Here is a 13948-nt window from a genome sequence, read left to right on the forward strand (position 1 = left end):
TCATGTACATAGCTGTTTTTAAAATAAGCTGTATATTTTTAAAGAAAACTGCATATTCTGAATATTTTGTATGAAATTATTTAAAAGTTCAACAATTTCACTTGATATTATAAGAGCAAATTTTAGCAATTGTGTATTATTTATTATTAATATTGGTAATGGTAATACATGTATTTAGTGTATATTGTGTGTTTTAATGATTAATATTCATTAATTTGAAACATTGTTTTAATAAGATTTTTTTAGAGTATGATAGCAATTCAGTTTATATTGTCGAGAACAATGACTAAGGCTATCTATTCTTATGTTTCATGTAAAGACCATTTAAAATGGGGTATTTGTTTCTTTAAGATACCTTCAGACAATTGATCTAATTTTACAATTTTGGCGGGTTTTTTAGAGTATTTAAGAACTACTGTTGGATTTATTGATTGTTCTGAAGAAGTCTACAGTACGTAGATGAAAGCGCTAAACTTTTGAGTTTTAATTGTGTTTAATAATAGTAAATAAAGTGTGGATCGTGACATTCTACTGGAACAGTGTTTGTGCTTCAGTTTATGGTGTTGTCGTTAGTTCCAGTTATTTTGTTGTTTGTTGGAGGTCATGGATTCCACGGGAGATGTGTCTGGTGAACCCATGTTGGTCGGAAGGGAAGAGGTGGATAAGATCTATTCAGAATTAGCCATTATGAAGGGTGAGATCACCAGATTGTGTGAATTGATGAAGCCGACGAGTATGCAGCATCCAGGGGGCATTCCTGTTATGGGCAGCGCAATGATGACATCACCACGCTCCGTAATCGAGGATGATAGCACGGATGAAATACTTAATGGTCAACGAGAGGCAGAGGCAGCACACTCGAGTATTACCGAACGAGAACTGGGTAGGAGATGTGTTCAACGTGATGGTAGCCACTTCTCAGGATCCGATCAAGACGCGAACATTTCGGAAGATTTTTTTCTTTTTTCCGGTGCAAGACCGAAAAGAATACCGCCAAACCGAACGTCTTCAACTGCTGCTAGCAGAATGGAGGGCCTAGACAGACCAAAGGACACTGGCGATATACAACAGCCAAGTAAGCTATCTAAAAAAGTGGACATGACTCATATGAACTATAACATAGACAATTTTTTAAAACTAACATTTGACTTCGATGTAAATAAAAATGGCAAAGTAAAAGAAGGCATGCAGGGGCAGCCTTTTACTAGTTTAAAACTTGCTATATATGATTTTGGTAAAAAGTTGACACAAATCAAAGGGTTACAAATTGATAACTTATATTTAAGGAAATGCATATCAAGTGGAATTGTACCTATGGGTATGCGTTTTTTTAAACAACCCATAGGTGTGGAAATGAATGATGTGAACATTCAAGCTTGTAATAAAATGTTTGATAATTTCGGAATGCAGTTTATGGAATTTATAATTACTAGTAATGATAGTAAAATTAGTAATTTATTACATGAAGTGGAGAGATTGAATGCTGAAATTACTAAAGATTTAATTTTCCCACAGTGGGAACAATTATATAATAAACAATATATTTATGCAGAAAACAACTCCAAAAGGATTTTTGATAGGAAAACTAAGAAATTCACTCGTGATATGAAGCAATATGCCAATCTCAAAGCTTATAGATGGAATACTAAAGTCAATAGGGAACAGCTTGAATTAGCTGACAGGTACACTGAAAGAAGAGATACATATGATGACAGGGGGCAAGGACAAGATTTTTTAGAGGAAGAGTTTATGTACGAGAGAAATTACAGAGACAACAGGAGGGGAAACAGGGGGAAGCAATTTTGGAAGAAATAGGATGCTCCCTTGTAGTAAGTGATGAAGACGAACAGGACATAGTTAGACAAGGGGTTGTAAATATATGGAATGATTTTAAAATTTATAATTATACACCTCTTAGTGTTAATAAAGAACATTTTAAGATATTTTCTAGAGGTATGAAATACATACCTAAAGGTAAATTTGATTATGTAGATGCACTTGTTGAGTTAAAATTGTATACTAGAAAACTAAATTTAAGTTTATTTTTTCATGACAATACTAGCATATATAATAATCCCACAGTATTAAAAAGAAAAAGTAAGTTTATTCCACCTATGCATAACACTATAGCTACCTTTGAGAAAGTCATAAGCAAACAAATTTATCAGTTAAAAAATAAGCGCAGTGAAGTGAGTACCTATACAGATTGGGACAAGCGACTTAATGAAGTAATTGATGAAATGCAGGCAGCTAATATTAAAATATTAGTACCAGACAAAGGGGGTGGCATAGTGTTAATGGAAACAACTAAGTACAATGGAAAAATATTTGACATCTTGAACAATATAGATCAGTATGATAGGTCATCATTGAATCAAATTAATATAGCTCATAGGCGCATTGACTTATATTTGGAGGAATATCTTTTGGACCACAGAATTGATGAGGTATTATATGAATTCCTTAAGGTACAATTTCCCACCTTAGCCACTATTCGTGGCATACCGAAGGTACATAAGGATATTGTAGATCCTCCATTGAGACCTATAATTTCAGGTACATACAGTAAAAACTTTCCTTATGGGAAAGTTATAGATCAGTGGCTCAAGGGTATATACAATAACCATGAGCATATTATTAAAGACTCATGGGACTTTTTAGGGAAGTTTACACAGGACCTATGGTACCAGGATGTACTTTTTGCTAGTATTGATATAAAGGATTTGTTTTCCTGTATACCTAAGGATGAGGGTATCAACAGATTTATGGAAAGCGTACATGATTACAGTATGTTAAGTGACGACAAAAAACTTTTGATAAACGATTTCATAAATATAGTATTGGATAATAATTTTATCTATTTCGATGGTGAGTATTATAAGCAAAGCAATGGCGTGGCTATGGGGGCAGCATGTGCCCCCATATATGCCAATCTTGTGTTATTGGATTGGGAAAAAGAATTTGTGCTTAACTCACCTTGGCATAGATATATGATACTATATGTACGCTATTTGGATGACATTTTCATTCTATGGCGGGGTGAAAAAGAGGAGTTTACCCAGTTTATAGAATATATTAACAATAGTACAACATACCTTAGATTCACATACAAAATTGAAGTTTCAGGTATTAACTATTTAGATGCATATATATATTCTGATGGCCAACAATTCCAGTCTAAGATATTCAGGAAGGAGACTTTTTGTAACAGCTATCTTGAATATAATAGCAATCACCCATACTCCCAGAAAAGAGCATCATCAAAGGGCAATCTATTAGGGTTGCAAGGATGACTACGGTCAGGCAAGAGTTCCTGAATGAAATGCAGTTTGTAAGAAGATTATTTAAGGACAGAGGCTACCCTGAGGACCTGGTAGAGGATGTCACTAGTTATGTTATCAAGGAATGGGGGAAAAAGTATACACCAGTGTTGGGTGTAGGACCACCTAATGTTCCAAATACTGTCAATAATGGTGCCCATAGAATATTACCTCATGCTAAAAGTTTTCAAAAGCATGCATAGTAAAGTATGGCAGGCAGGCCAGTCAGGTCAAACAGATTATTGACAAAAATTGGAACATAATAACTAGTGATGATGGAATCAGTGATAAGCTGGGAATTAAGCCTATATTTGTTTATAAAACTGATAGGAACTTACAAAGTATATTTCAAATAAGAATGAATAATGAATACCATCTGAAATCAAAGCAAGGGAAAGGTGGTACTTCAAAATGTGGTCATTGCAAACAGTGTGGGAGTATCAATACACAAGAAAGTATCACACTGGGTAACATTCTACATAGTAAAATTTATTTTAATAAAGGAAATTGTCAAACACAACACTTGATTTACCTGGCAACATGTTCCACTTGTGGTTCATTTTACGTAGGAAAAACTGATAGGAGACTCCGTGAGAGAATTTATGATCATCTTTATTGTATACGTAAAAAGGACCCCAATAATGCCTTGTCAAAGCACCTTTGGGGAATCTTAAATGTGGTGGATTTGTGTTTGGCATTTTGGAGGTTATTAGGCACAACCCCAGGGGGGGTGACATTAAAGCAATAGTATCTGAAAAAGAAATCAAGTGGCAAATAAGGTTGAATGCTGCCATACCCCCGGGTTTAAATGAAGCCATACCTACCAAACCCTTGTTGAGAAATTGAAAAACTGAATAAATAAATTATTAAATAATATTATAAGCAATTTGATCAAATATGATGCATATGTATGCTGTATTATTTGTGTATACTTATTAATAGTCCTGTATATATATTATTATTCATGTACATAGCTGTTTTTAAAATAAGCTGTATATTTTTAAAGAAAACTGCATATTCTGAATATTTTGTATGAAATTATTTAAAAGTTCAACAATTTCACTTGATATTATAAGAGCAAATTTTAGCAATTGTGTATTATTTATTATTAATATTGGTAATGGTAATACATGTATTTAGTGTATATTGTGTGTTTTAATGATTAATATTCATTAATTTGAAACATTGTTTTAATAAGATTTTTTTAGAGTATGATAGCAATTCAGTTTATATTGTCGAGAACAATGACTAAGGCTATCTATTCTTATGTTTCATGTAAAGACCATTTAAAATGGGGTATTTGTTTCTTTAAGATACCTTCAGACAATTGATCTAATTTTACAATTTTGGCGGGTTTTTTAGAGTATTTAAGAACTACTGTTGGATTTATTGATTGTTCTGAAGAAGTCTACAGTACGTAGATGAAAGCGCTAAACTTTTGAGTTTTAATTGTGTTTAATAATAGTAAATAAAGTGTGGATCATGACATTCTACTGGAACAGTGTTTGTGCTTCAGTTTATGGTGTTGTCGTTAGTTCCAGTTATTTTGTTGTTTATTACATATACTGCTAAGATTCAGTGTAAACACATTTAAGTCTTTGGGGTTACTCTTGTGGTTAGAATTAGAGGATGGGCCAAGGTTAGGATGTATGTCTTCACATTTGAGTAGATAGGTAATGAGGGATGCGTACCATGGGAAGTGTTTTTTATTCCTAGATGAGGGTACTGGTGTCCAAGTGTGGTTTCATAGAAGGTGAGGAGGCCAGTTTGTGGCTTGAATAGAATGGGAGGGTATAGAAAAAAGCTGGGAGGAGATACATGAGAAGCTGTGTTGTTTATTGGGGAGAGTGTTAAGAGGAGGTTGTTGTATACTGGTGTGTGGGGGTATGCAAAGATACAGCTGCAGTGAAGTTGAGAATTAAGAGTAAATAAGGCTAGGCAAGTTAGGAGGAGAATGTTAACTGTGATAGTGGGTTTAAAAATAGTAAAAGTGGATTTTTTTCTGTTTGAATGTTGTCAGGTGTAAATAAAGACTGTTATCATGTGATATGTGTGCAGCTAAAGCTAAGGTTTGAAATGTTTTGACTTCAAAGTGGGCTTTGATAATGTGGTTAGGTGTTTTACCTTGCAGTTTGTGATAAGGATGAGTTGTAGAGATGTGATTGGTTAGTAGTAAAATTATGGTGCAATGCTAGTTTGTGTGTATAGTAGAAGAGAAGGTGGTAAGCCTGGAGTTAGTTTAAAATACTTTGAGGTGGTTATTGTATTGTGATGGCAAAGTAGAGTAAGATGCAAAAAAGTATAGTAGAGGGAATATGAATTCAAGGTGATGGATGTAAGGGAAAGCAGATAAGTTTGTCTAAATAAAAGAAAGTAAGGTATGCATGAAATGTGGGTGTGGACAAGGTAAAGTTGTTTATAATTGGATCATAGGAATGAGGGGGAGTTAACTCCTCCAAGATTGTTTACCACCATAAACAATCAGTGAGGTGGGATATCCATGGATACAAAATACAAGTTGCTTGAACTCAAAATACTTGTCTCGAGTCACACCATCTAATTTTAAGTTATGGGTTTTTCAATGTCTTTCCAGGGATATGTTATACTGATAAGAGTGAAATATGCTGAAGTGTTAATGTAGCTTCACCTTCAGCAGTAAAAGGCCTGTGAGTGTGGGTGGGAATATCCTTCCAGCAGATTCAACACTACAGAACAATGCACACTAGACTTAACAGATTACATTATTTGCATATTGCCTTACAGAGATTTAACTTTATTTGTTGCTTATTGAAATTCAGCTGTGCAGGTTCTTTAGGTAGTGCGATATAAGTCTGAGTCTGTCTACTACTGCTGCAGAAGGTAGATGTGCTTGTTTCACTGGGAGGGAGAGACATAGAAAAAAGTTAAGGATTTCTTGATGGTTGAACTTGTTAGCACAGTACTATTTGTCTATACTCATCCACCGTAAGTAATGTTTGGCAAACAAGATTAGTGCAGTATATTTCACAGTTTTGCATTTCAGCTTTCTAGCTTTAAAAAGGACAATAAGCATACAGGAGATATTTGTAGGTATTCAAGTTTGGGATTACTAAAAACAAAAATGGTGGCTTCCAAAGTATAGAAGGACAGAAAGAAAAATAAACTAAACTAACAAGAGATATGTGTATGCATGCAAGTGTGGGGTTACTGAGATGTAGTTTACAGATGTTAGAGGTACAGGAGGCAAGCCTATCAGTTAGCTCCCACTCTTTTCTGCACAACATACAATCTGTAAATCTGATATTTAAGCACTTAGAAAAGGCAGCCAGCTAGAGTGTGTAACATATATAAAAATAAAAAAGGAAGCAACTTTAGAGAATGCAAAACTCTTCACAAACAAACTCTCATATATTAACAATCACTTACAATATCCAGCAACTGTGTTGTTCATACAAACATATAATCAGGTATTACAATAGAAGCCTTCAGCAGAAATGAGTGGAAACATATATACACAACATAAACATACGTACTACAGGTTAGCAGGGAGAAAGAAAAGAGAAAAAAAAGAAAGAACACTTAGCCAGATGGCAGCAGACTATAGGATTACTTGATGTAACTGCAGTACAAACAAGAAAGATTTTGATGGTTTCACTGAATCCTATTGTAAAACACCCAGCCATTAGAAACTTGCTAATACAATTGCTACACATTAATAGCAGAAAGACAAACTTTGCTGTTATTACTGCAACCTAGAGTAAAAAGTCAGTAGACATGCTCTGATATATTTACTACACATTAACAGCAAAGCCACAATTAAACACAGTGAAATCTTAGTTACATTTTTCTAGTACTAGTTTGAACCAAAATGAAATAAACCATAATGATTAAGAAAATACAAGAATCCAATGTACCTTTTTGTAGAGTGAAGCAATTGGAGAGAAACACTTGGGACATGGGGTAGTGAAGTGATTCTGAAGTTGGGGCCACAGCGGCAAATGTAGTGGGAGAGCAAGCTAAAATGCAGGGAAGAGCCTTCAGTTCCTTGAGTGGAAAGCAGTTTCTCTCTCCCACCCCCCCCCCAGATGGTTTACACCATAAACAATCAGCGAGGTAGGATATTCATGGATACAAAAGACAAGTTGTCTGAACTCTAAATACTTGTCTCGAGTCACAGCATCTAATTTTATAGTTATGGGCTTTTCAATGTCTTTCCATGGATATATTACACTGATAAGAGAGAAATAGGCTGAAGTGTTAATGTAGCTTCACCTTCAGCAGTAAAAGGCTTGTGAGTGGGTGGGGGTGGAGATAACCTTCCAGCAGATTCAGCACTACAAAACAATGCACACTAGACTTAACAAATTAAGTTATTTGCATATCGCCTTACATAGATTTAACTTTAATTGTTGCTTGTGTACTTTTTGCCAACTGCAGATAAAATTCAGCTGTGCAGGTTCTTTAGGTAGTGCGATATGATAAGTCTGACTACTGCTGCTGCTGCAGAAGGAATATGTGCTTGTTTCACTTTTTGTAGAGTGAAGCAACTGGAGAGAAACACTTGGGACATGGGGAAGTGAAGTGCCACTTATATGTTAAGATAACTTAAATGTAGCATCAAAGATTTCTGTGACATTTAGAGAAAAGCTTGAATATATTTTTTCTTGTAAAGTATGAACGCATTTACTATTTTCAAGCCCCCCACACACACACATACACACATACACACCAAAACTGTAACAGAGACAAGTGACGACCCTATCAACTAGGTGCACGGATACTGCTCACAAAAAGTCTGTTATGTTAAAAGTTATGTATAAAATGTTTTTTTTTTATGTTTTTATGTTAAACAGTTATGTTATGTTTTGTTTTTATGTATTTTTGTGACATTCTTCCAGAGGGTCATGCATATCTAGTATACACAGATCCACGGTAAGAGATTCCCACCGACTTTGAGTCAGTCTTTACATTGTGCAGTGTACACTTGGACACTGATGAATAACATGGCTATGCACAATCAAGCTTGAAAGACTTGAGGCAAACAGTGGACGGTACAGCTTTTATTTTTAATATTTAAAAAATAAAGGGGTTTAATATGTTTTATATATGAGTATCCTTATGCAGACACACTGAGTTCTTAAAAGAATGCAAAGAGGGAGATGAGAAGGACTGAAAAAGGGGGGGGCATAACAAAGAAGGAAAAAAGAAGGAAAACATCAAGAGGGTTGTGTTGAAAGAGGTGGAAGAAGAGGGGTACAATGTTTTTGTTTGGGGATATAACCCCTATTGTTTCAAAGTTTTTTTATATAAGAGGGCAGTGTGGGTGGGAAGTAAGGTAAGAGGGCGTAGGAGGGAGGACAAGGGAAGGAAGGGGTGAAAAGGAGGCCAGCTCAACAAATGTCCCTGGCCCACAAGGCCTCAAGCATTTATACTGCCAGACGGTGTTACAATGGAAGACCCAGATGTCGAGGATGCAGTTGCATATGGTGGTGCTTTTGGTGATGCTGACTAGGGCAGTGAGCCTTCTACCCACTGATCCATGGATTAGCTGAAGGCAGGTCTTAGAACATACAGCAAACATCAGTTTGGAAAGGGGGTCCCAAACAAGCTGAGATGGCAAAGGCCTTGAATCAAGTAGTTTGGATATTAATGCTATGGAAGGAACTGCACCATAACACAGTGCAAGAAGAGGGCAAATGTTATGTTAGGACATCCTAGAACCAAGATGAGGCAGAATGCAATTACCCATACCAGTATGGGGGCTATATTCTCACCATTTATGGGGTAACTATGACACAGAAGATTATGGGACTAGAATAATCAGAGATGGTGTAGACACTGGTTAGTACCAATGTCTGCAGCTGGTTTAAAAAGAGTAACATATATATATTTATAGAGAATTCAGTGCTGACATAGGATGATTACTGTTAACACATGACTATTACTATTAACAGGTGAACCATCAACTTCTGTACACAATAACAATAAAGGCAGTGTGCATAATAAGTATCCTCCACACCGCTTTACTCAGCATACAGTAGTGTTTTCTTACAGGGTCAGCAGCAGAAAAAAACATTCCCACTATACCAATACATTTAGAGCATATTAGCAGCAGAATGGCTGTTGAAGATGATGATGATGATGATGATGAAGATAACACAGCTAAATTTATGAGGCAGCTTGAGGAAAGTGGCATGCAGTCTCCAAGTTTAATGACAGGATCTCATACCCTATAACATGTTAGTAATTCTGCAAGAAGTGACAGTGCACCACAAGTCAAGCAATTGACGACGTTACACTTACACTTATAGAGGAAGAAAACCCATGCACCTTTCTACACCAGTATCTCCAAACTCAGAAAACAATTTCATAATTAAGACAGAAATTCAGAGGTAGCAGTGTCTACACTGACAACTTTGCAAAGGTGTGCCAGGTACAGGAAATTTCCACAGCTACCACAGGAAACATGTAAAGCACTGACTGCCCAGCAGCAAATGTGCCATAACATTGTTAGGGCTCAGATTACTGCCACAGACAGTCAACTGGAAATATTAGAGTCTTCCAGGGTACACAACAGTATTTCTAGTACTACACTGAAATGACAGAGAGTAGGGATAATACCACAATCACACTGATATGTAGTGTGATGGCACAGCAGGCATCCATGCCAGCCTGCATTAGTACACTGGTTAGCACTTACCAGACTCGTGCAGGAATTTGTCTTGTAAGGAAAAGAGGATGGGGCACTGTCCAGACATGTGGGAGCAAATTATATGAGACTAGATGTACTTCTCAAGAAAGTACAATAATTAATAGGGTGAACAAGCACAACAGGCCACATCAGCATTCATCTACACCTAGCAGAACCTTTCGTTGGAGGTTTTGATGACTGTCCAACAGCACTGTCAAATCAGTATCTGCTGGATTACCTGCAACAAATAGGTCAGGACATCAGACCAACTCACCATCCAGCTCTCATTACAGCTCACCTTCAAAATCTCTTATACCATCACCTAGCCTATCTTTCAGAGATGTATATAACACATTTGACCTTGACCTACTCTGATTGAAGTATGACATTTCTGCTACTTGCATTTTGACCTTCACACACAAACACACACACAAACACACACACACACACACACACACACACACACACACACACACACACACACACACACACACATACACATTAATACTTAATATGAAGGTGAATAATTTATAAAATGAAGTAAAAATAAATATATTAATTAAAGAAAAAAGGGGGAACTTAGAGGGCACATTTCAACTGTATGTGCTTCATTCCATTAATGGTATTGATTAAAACTTCATAGAATTTTGGAACGAAAGCTGTATGTCATGAAAGAAGATTGCAGTGATTGACACGATTATAGCTGAATGCATTATCATTGTTTCAGTTTGCATCTGCTTCCAACTTAAAAGTAGTAATACACAAGTATTCAAGAAAACATTAGTAAGAAAATTAAAGATTAAGAATATCCTACCATGTAAACAAACACTGGTGCCACTTCACCCTCACCACTGCACACATTTTATATATATATATATATATATATATATATATATATATATATATATATATATATATATATATATATATATGGGTTCACTTCAGATGATCGAGTTTCCAAAATCTCGAAACTCATATGGTGGAGACCATAAAATCAAGTTTTCACAAACTCGAACATCTGAAGGGGGGGATTAAATAAATTGTGTGAATACCTTAAGTGAGGGATTCTGCAGGGGTGCAAGCCCTCTGCACCCCTGCTACTTAAATATATGAACTCCAATATTGTGCTACAGTGGGGAACAAGGAAATCTTCCGTTCTGCAGTGTCTGCAGAAGCGCAGAATGGGAGATTTCCCTTTTCCCCACTGTAGCGCGATCTTATAGTTAATATAGTTAATTAGGGTGTGTGTGGGGGGAACAGCCCCTATGTGGGGGGTGCGGTGGGGCTTGCCCCCCTGCAAAAATGTTTGAGTTTCTGAAAACTCGAACATATAGTCTCGATCATATGAGATTCGAGATTTTGGAAACTCGATCATCTGAAGTGAATCCATATGTGTGTGTGTGTGTGTATATATATATATATATATATATATATATATATATATATATATATATATAGGGCGGATTCACAAAGGCTTGCATGGAGTCTAAGAGTAGTGTAAGCCGCAGACAGCCAATATGTCTGCCAAGCGATCCAGCAATAGCCGGCAGGGGCGTGCATGACAGCTCCTAAAACTACTCTTGCATGGACAGTGTTATGTTATGCAAATGACTTCATTTGCTGCTGAAAGCTATGCAAATGAGGTAAATTTGTGATCCATGGAAGAGTAGAGTTATTTGCAGAAATGTACTCCATTGGTAATGGAGTACCGTTCTGCAAATAGCAAAACGGAGCTATGACAGCTCCAAATAAAGGATGCATCCAGTTGAGGAAGCATGCCAATGGCCAAATATAAGGCCATTGGCATTTTGATCTGTTGAAAATTAATAAAAATCAATTTTTCCCCCGATCTCTGATGTTTAAGCGTAGAGCAGCGCCGCGCAAACATGTGGCGCTTTAAAAACCAGAAAATAAAAAAAAAAGCCAAACATAGGCATTTTTATTAAAAATATTCTTCTGCCATGCAGGTGAATGGCAGGCTGAAGAAAACATGGCTACTGAGTAGTGGTTGCTAAGGGGGGATGGTCAGTTTGAGAGATGTAACCAAGCATTAGTAGGCATAGTGAATCCCAATTTTCACTGGCATGTGAGCCATGTCCCTAGAGTGTAAGTGTAGGAGTAGGGGAGTAGTAGAGTAGAAGATAGGTGACATTATGAGGGGGTATGTATGAAAGACTGTAAGCTTATTGGAGCAGAGTGGCTTGTGTTTGCTATGAGTTACTCAGGATTGGAAGAGGTGTGTCTACAGTTGTCTTAACTGAAACCCAGAAACTGAAGGTGTACACCATGGATATCACCAAATTTTCTTGCAAATGTGCTTACACCGTGTTCGCATGTGCACGCCTGTAAACCCATCTAAGCCTGTGTGCACGCGTGTGCACCCGACTAAGCCTGTGTAAGCCTGTGTGCGTGTGCATGTGCACTCACCTAAGCCTGTGTGCGTGTGCACTCGAGTGCACGTGTTTGTGCTTGTTTGCGCGGCGCTACCCCTGTGGAAACAGAAAGGGAAAAGGAAAGAAAAAAAGTAGTAGGGAGTTAACCAAGGAGAACTAGCAGAGCTGCCAGGTGAAATCAATCGGAATCAGCCAATTACACAGGCAGTACACTAGCCCAGCCCAGCCCAGTACTTAAAACTCTGCAAACAACATTCCCCCATGTTTTTCTCAGAAACACTGCAACACTGCAGTATACAAAGAGAGTGAAAACGTAAAAAGCTTAACTCAGACAAAAAATGTTAGGGCTGCCATTGCTATTATAAGGCAACATGTGCAAGATGCTGAGGGTGGTGCCATTTGGAATGCTGCTGAGCAACCCACAGTGAGGAGACGGAAGCGATATTAGAGTGCAACTTAGTCTTACAACTAGTTGCTCTACCCTGCATCCCTGTCAACAGCCTCCCTCTTTAAGGTAGACCTGATTACCGTTTTCCTAGTGTACTTGGCACATATTTCCTATGTGCAGCATTCTGACTACATAGTTCACATTAGGGTAACCACAGTGGGCGACACAACCTAACTTCAAGTGGCTGTTACCTTGCACATGTACTGAACTGTTTATGCCTTGCATATTTACTGAATTGTTTTTTTTTACTATATTCCCAGAATTTGTTTTTTACTGTGCTACTATTGTCTTGTTACCTTAACCCCTACCTGATTCTTATGTTGTTATCTTTCTGATTCCTCCTAGCTCTCTTCCTCCTATCCTGCACTAAAGAACCTGCATGGTCTTTAAGGACCCCTTTCATCCTTTTCCAGCCATTCTAAAGCCTGGCCAAAGTTTCTGCTGCCCACTGATTTGTTTTTCTGACCTGTTCCTAATGGACTAGAAAGTATGTCACACCCTAGTCGTAGTTCTCTACTTGTATATGCTTAATTTTACTCTGTACTTTGTATAGGTGGTTGACTGTTTCTGTGCAATTTTTATCCTGTATCACGCAGAGATAGTATTTAAGCCACTGAATCAGGTTACCAGCAGCCATACCCCCTCACTATCTGTGTTCTTACTGCCCTTTTCCCATACCATATACCCATTACCTGTCGCACCCCTACACATCTACCTTTATTGCAGTTACCTTGTGTACATATAGTGTATACACATATTGGTGTACATATAGATATACATATAGGCACATATACAGTCCACCTTTCATGGTGGGAATATCAAATTATGCAAAGGTTGTGAGGTGTACAGTTATGTAATAATATTGCACAGTCTTGTGCGGAATGCATTGAAGGTGTTCTCAGCCCATTTAACTTTAGCAGGCCTCACTTGCTGCAACATTGCAAACCTGACAAATCATACCCACAGCGTTTAACCACCACATGTTATATACTAGCACTGTATGCTGTCTTGTTTGCCACACACTACAACCTACATAGAAATATGCACATAACAACCTTCACCAACATATATATGTCCGCCCTTCACAAACAGTTGCAGTATGTCCCTTGCTCTATGC

This window comes from Protopterus annectens, chromosome 1.part0, assembly GCF_019279795.1.
Source record: "Protopterus annectens isolate FY-2018-M chromosome 1.part0, PAN1.0, whole genome shotgun sequence".
Taxonomy (NCBI): domain Eukaryota; kingdom Metazoa; phylum Chordata; order Ceratodontiformes; family Protopteridae; genus Protopterus; species Protopterus annectens.